Source organism: Coturnix japonica, chromosome 5 (assembly GCF_001577835.2).
Source record: "Coturnix japonica isolate 7356 chromosome 5, Coturnix japonica 2.1, whole genome shotgun sequence".
In the NCBI taxonomy this organism is placed as follows: Eukaryota; Metazoa; Chordata; class Aves; order Galliformes; family Phasianidae; genus Coturnix; species Coturnix japonica.
In genome coordinates, this window is record NC_029520.1 from 2926604 (window position 1) to 2932972 (window position 6369).

Below are 6369 nucleotides of genomic sequence, written 5' to 3' on the forward strand. Positions count from 1 at the left end.
CAGAAGGCAGAGAAGATGTACGGCAGGATGTGGTTACACAGTAGGTGGCACTTTCCTCTGTGAGGTTCCAGTCTGGCAAGAAGCCCTGGTCAGCTCCAGACAACAGAAACACTGTCCAAAGGTTCAGAAATTGAAGTGTTATTTTTTCCAACGCTTTTCACTTGCAGAACATAAACATATGGTAGATTTCAGCTGGATGAAAATAGAGGGGAGTTTGTCTGCACGGTGTTGCCTGCACGACAGACCCAGAACTGCTGATCTGCTGTTGTCTAAGAACAGCCTCATGTCTCTCTTCACGATGGGGTACGGGCTGTTGTTGGAATCCTGTAAACACTGAAGATTTATGCTGAGCGTTCTGACCAGATTCAAATCAGGTCAACTTCACTCCGCTATGCAAAATGATCTTAGTGGTTTAATTTGGATGAAACACTGATCTTTGTGTGCTCTGTACGCACCTCTTCTATCAGCTGCTATTCCTGTGAGAGTGAATACTTTCCAGGAATGAAGAAATTGATTTCTGTATCGACTTCAAAGAAACAGGAAGGTGAGAAAGAGAAAATTCCAGCTGCGTTCACTGTTGTTAGAATCTCAGAGGAGATGGTATGAAACAGTGGCCCCTTGAAACCGTTAATCAGGAATCAGACAACGCAGTAGTCACCGTGGGTTAAAATGATTTTTTTCCAAAGGGTCAGTCGTGGGCCCAGAAAAAGTCTAATCAAACAAAACAAACATGTGGAATGCATCAGGCTTAAATTTTCAACATCAGCAACACTAATAGACCTTCTCTATAGCCAGGCACAACCCCTGTAATTCTACAAATTAGACTGAGCCCCTGGGAACTGTGTAGCTGCAGCTGCTACACAGATGTGCTAATAGAAAATAAAGCAGATTCTTCCAAATAAGACTGGATGGGGTTCTGAAGCTAATAAAATTATCACTGATCCTCGTGTTGACTGATAACTTTCCTTATAAGAAAAAGCCATACATTTTACCTTATAGCAAAACACATTCAGAGCCGAAAAGCATCTTCCCCTGGATGGGTGACAAACTTAATTCCTCTCGCTATCTAAACTCTGCAACAAGAACTGAGGACAAACTCCCACTTCAGAGATGGTGAGATGACTACACAAACTTTCAGAAACCTGGCCTTGAGCACTTGTTTTTTTGGCACTTTTGACAACCAAAGCTCTATGATCTAAAGAATCTGACCGTGGCAAGTTTGTTTGGCATGGAGCCCATGTGGTTCAGCATAATGCTTTAACAAAATGACTTTACAGGGCCCCATGAACTTTACCAATTGAAAACTATAAATAAGTCACAAATGTTCAGGCACTGAACTGAACTTCAGCAACCTCTAAAGCAACACTGATTAACATGAACAGTGACATCACATCCAACACTTCAGATGGCTGCTCCTTTGTGTGGGCATACCCATTTACAGCTAGATTCAAAATGGCCAGAGTGGAAAGAATCCCCTTGCGCTCAAGAAGAGAGAATAAAAAACAAAGTGATGATGAATACAGAGTTTGAAGCAGGAAAGGACAATAAACAGGAAGAAAAAAAAAAAGAAAAAGAAGAGGACAAAGACTGAAAATAGACTACAGTTGTGCGTGCATGCCACTGGTGTGACAAATTCACAGGCAGGTGAGGGGGCAAGAGGTCTTCTACTCACTAAGGGAAACAGGCAGGCCAAGAAGGAAGCACTGCTCTCTGATGCAGACATAGAATCATAGAATGGCCTGGGTTGAAAGGGACCACAATGATCATCCAGTTCCAAACCCCTGCTGTGTGCAGGGTCACCAACCACCAGACCAGGCTGCCCAGAGCCACATCCAGCCTGGCCTTGAATGCCTGCAGGGATGGGGCATCCACAGCCTCCTTCTGAGCTGAGTTGAGTAGAGGGGGGCAATCACCTCTTTCTCCCTGCTGGCCACTCCTCTTTTAATGCAGCCCAGAACATCAGTAAGCATCCTTCCACACACACATCTTACTGCAGAACTGAAATGCATTTTAATCAAAAAGGCCTTTTATATGCTCCTCTTGGAACCTCATCAAAGCGTTGCCTCCTTAGTCAATATATTTCTTTAAGTCCCCAAACATGCCTGAAACATTCCCTTTTGCTAGTGCCCTAATGGCCTACAATCACTACAACCTGTGGTCTTTTCAGCTAGGCTAAACAACATTGTGCCAATGTTTGGCTGACAAAAACCTCCAGAAACATACCAGGAGCTTAAAATGGAGACATTGTAATTTTGTAGACAGCACTCCTCCCTGTGAATTACTATTCTGCTAGCACCCCACCATGCCATTAGGAGACACCAGTCCCAGCTAACTTAGGGCTTGTTTACCGTGCAATGTATTTGCTAAGGCATCACCACTCCGATGTAACTACTCCCTTTGTGCTCTCTAACCACAGTCAATCTCTCCAGGATTTGCATTATGCACCACAGAAGCTTTAGAGACCCTGGCAATCTTTCACAGAAGTAAGCAGCACAGTAGCAGAGTCTTTGCCCAGCTCCCAGGGCAGACACCACAAACATCTTTCTCGAGCTAAATTATTCCTATATAGTTTCCTTGGAGTGCAGGTATTTCCATTCCAGTCAGGTCCAGAGCTGCTTATGTGGACTAGTGGGTCATTTTCCACTGTCTGAGTCCAATGGCTGAGAAGACTTGCTCATAACGCCCTGTTCTTAAAGCTCTTTCCGGATAAATACATGATGATATTTTTAAGGCTGCCTTCCTGAAGCAGTTGAAAACATTACAGACTCTGACACCTACCTCATGGGAAATGCACACCCAGCTGAAGCTCAAAGCAGCGCTGAGGCAATATCACAGGGAGCTGATCCCATTTCTCATCCCAGTCTTACAAATCGCCCCTTGCATGTGGCTGATGCTGTGTGCCCTCTAGAGAGAAGCAGGTCAGGGGGAGCCTCCTACCACATCTGCTAGCACAGTGCATGCTGGCCCAGCTTCATCCATTCCAACACTGGAGGGACAACACTCACAAGGAACTTAGGTATAAAGTGCCATAACATGCACAGCAGCTGCCATTTCTCTTTGTGCCCCATTCAGGAAGTGAAGGGAAGAAGCTACAGCTTCATTCATCAGCTTTTGACACTGCCTCTTTCTTTACACGAGGATAACTGGAAGGCTGGAAGAACTAGGGAATTGGTAATGAGTGATAAAATGCTTTTCAAACACTCCATGTGCTTCTGATCAGTATTCCCTTATCAGCAGTCCAGGGCTGTCATTGCTGCAGCACAAGACAGCCTGTTTCACTTCTATTTATTGTTGGTAACACAGAGGCAGCTCATCGTCCCAGTTCTGTAACACACTAAGTCATAATGCTTGTCCTCAAAAGTTTGCATGTGAGACAGTCAGAGGAAGAAAGGAAATTATATCTTTGTTTTGCTATGGCAACTGGTGCACTGGGATGTTTTTGCAAGGTCACATCGGAAACCTGCAGCAAAGCCAGAATTTGAACCCATCTCTTCTGCGTGCAATCACAGCGCTGTCCTAACAGGTCCTTCCTTCCTGTCATACATTTGTTGTCTGACTTCTAGCTAAAGGCTTGAACCCAAGAAAATCAGCATGGAAAACAAGCATTGCACAGTTGCATCTTGAAAACATTTCCATCAGCAGTCAGCAGACAAAAATTCCTACTACACCTGCAGATCAGGACAGAGCAGTTATTCTACTGGCAATCACAGTCAAATACTACCTAGCTCTATTTATGAGGCTCCTCATCACATGTTCTAGGAGGTATAATTCTGAGCCGAGTTTGAAAGCCATCCATGGGGAAAAAAAATGGCAAAGCTTGTTTTTCTGCTGTATCTGTGCTGTGGAGGTGTGAACAGTACTAGGAAATAGGAATATAGACCCAATGTAGCAGAGAAAGTGCTGGACATCGCTTGGCACATTGTTCAGCACAGCTGCTGGTTCATTGCCCACTTTACCTTGCTTTAGGAGCCCTAAATAAGGGCCTAGGACTTGACTAACCAGAAGTTGTTTGTTCTCTCCCAGAATGTCTTGACAATTGCATTCGCTTTGGGGAAAGTTTGCAGATAGAGCATTGTCAGTGCTAATGTCTTTGAACTGATGTTGAGCTTGCACAGAGCACGCTTGCCCCTTCTCAAAACAAGCACAGTAACAGCAAAGACAAAGCAGAGAGGGAATACCAAGAAAACTGATGGCAGCAGATATTGTAAAATCGATAGCCTTAATTTACTGCACGTTCTTGTCAGAAGTTACTGTAATAGAACACAAATGGATAAGAGTTTCACATACTTCAGTTGTTCACAGATTTGGGTGAGATGTATGCTGGATGTATCCTAGCTGGGACCCTTGGGTTTCCATATCCTTTTCTCTCCTTGGAAATGCAGCTTCTGTGGCATGGGGAAGATCAGAATTCAGAGAAGCCAAACAGAATCACATAAATCACCAAGGCTGGAAAAGATCTACAAGATCATCCAGTCCAACCATCCACCCATCACCAATAGTTCTCACTAAACCATGTCAATGTCCAAACGTTCCTTGAACACGTCCAGGGTCAGTGACTCCACCACCTCCCCAGGCAAAAACACATAAAGAGAACCAAGCCACTCCATTACAAATTAGACTTACAGGAACAGTTTCAGTAGGGTTGTGCAGTCGATTTGACGAAAACTTGCCAAACTCTTCTATTGTGGAAGAGCTGCTTTAAATGTCAGCATGGGTTCTAGGAGAAAACTAGAACTAGGAACAAACTATACACCTTGAGAGACTTTGAAAGCCCAGCTAGATCTGGAGAGATCTACCGGCCCAAAAGCAAACAAAAACAAAACAAAGTCCTTCTAATTGCAGGAAGTTATCAAACAGCAGCCTACGCTGTTGTCTTCTTGACCATGATTTAGAATAGAGCCAAACGACAAAAGGCATTGACAATGTATTTTGGTGGCCTATGGCACCAAAATGGCACACATTTCAAAAGCTCTCACGTAAGGCCAAATCCTCAAAAAGATGCATGAGACAAAGTGGATTCACTGATTTTTCCTGAACACGCCTTTGGAATTTTGTAAAATGACTCAAGGAATCAAAACTTTGATGGTTAAAAGGTAGCAGGAAGGTTTATGGGAACAAATAAATGGAATTGTATTGTGCATGACATAGACCTTCCAGCTAGAAATCCAGATAAAACAGAGGATAACGTAGTTAACCAAAATTGAATCTAATAAATGTAAAAATAGTTGTGCTCTCTTTGCGGACAAGACATTATCTGGAAGGGAAAGAAGAGGGTGTTTGGAGACACACAGATACATTTCTCCACAAGTCTTTCTCGAAATACCAAGTCATGTAGGAAGTTTCACATATCCTTTTTATATGCCTTTCTTTCATGCCTACTGTAACATGCCTTTCTCATTAACTTAAGTGGGAAAAGCAGGCACATTAAAATAGTTCCCCTGGGCTATAGTAAGGGAATGTTTCTGGCACTTCCACCATTGTCTTAACTCCACCCACCGCAAAAACTATAGTGAGAGAACTGGAGTAAAGAGAGCATCTACGACCCTGTGCCCATTAAAAGTATCTTAAATCAGAGCATGCAGGGATCTGCTGTCTGAGGTTAATGGACTCAGTAGTGAAAGATTACCATACAGAACCTCATTTCCACAAGTATTTCCAACATGATTACCTGGCAAGGCTAGGCTTAAATTCTACGTAAGGACACAAAAAAATCCCTGATCCTAAATCTCAAGGGCTAAAAGAGGAGGTAAAGTAAACACGTTTTTTCAGTACTAATAAACTCTTATTTGAATTGGTTCTCATAACTGTAATTAGCTGATGGGCATAAAAATGTTGTTAAGCCAAGCAAAACATGTAACTTTCCAAAGGATTTGCCATAGTAATAATTAGATAGTTATATAGCAAACTGTGTTACTACTCAGGAATTGCCCTCTTTAGTATGGATATAAAAAGGTACCAGAATTATTATTAGGGCTGAGAAAAAGGCTTGTTAATGCATGAACTTCTGAAAGTATTTGTTTCAAAGTTAGCAGTGCCAGCTGGGTGGCTACAGATACAGAACACAATCTAATTAGGCCTAATCCTTAGATCTAGTAAAATTAGGCCCTAAAACCACAAACTTCACCTGAATAGTCAGGGAGATTAAGATTTGATCCCGTGTCCCTGATGTTAATTTGTCACCCTATGTTGCCTGGCAGTAAACAATAGAGGGCCAATCCGCTGAGGTTGCTAGAAATTTAGGGAATATAATGCCTGGCAAAGATTAAAAAAAAAAAAGAAAAGAATACTGTCTCATGTTTACACTGGACATGAGCTTTATATGATTATCCTACCAGTTAGGATTAACTGGGCAATTACCCTGGCAAACAA

The 6369-nt window shown here is 42.7% G+C and overlaps 1 protein-coding gene across 2 annotated transcripts in view; it reads right to left on the reverse strand.

Annotated features, from left to right (window-relative positions):
- The window catches only part of CCDC34 (coiled-coil domain containing 34), a 54390-nt gene that overhangs the window by 18403 nt on the left and 29618 nt on the right, over positions 1–6369 (reverse strand). The gene's annotated exons all lie outside the window — the stretch shown is intronic.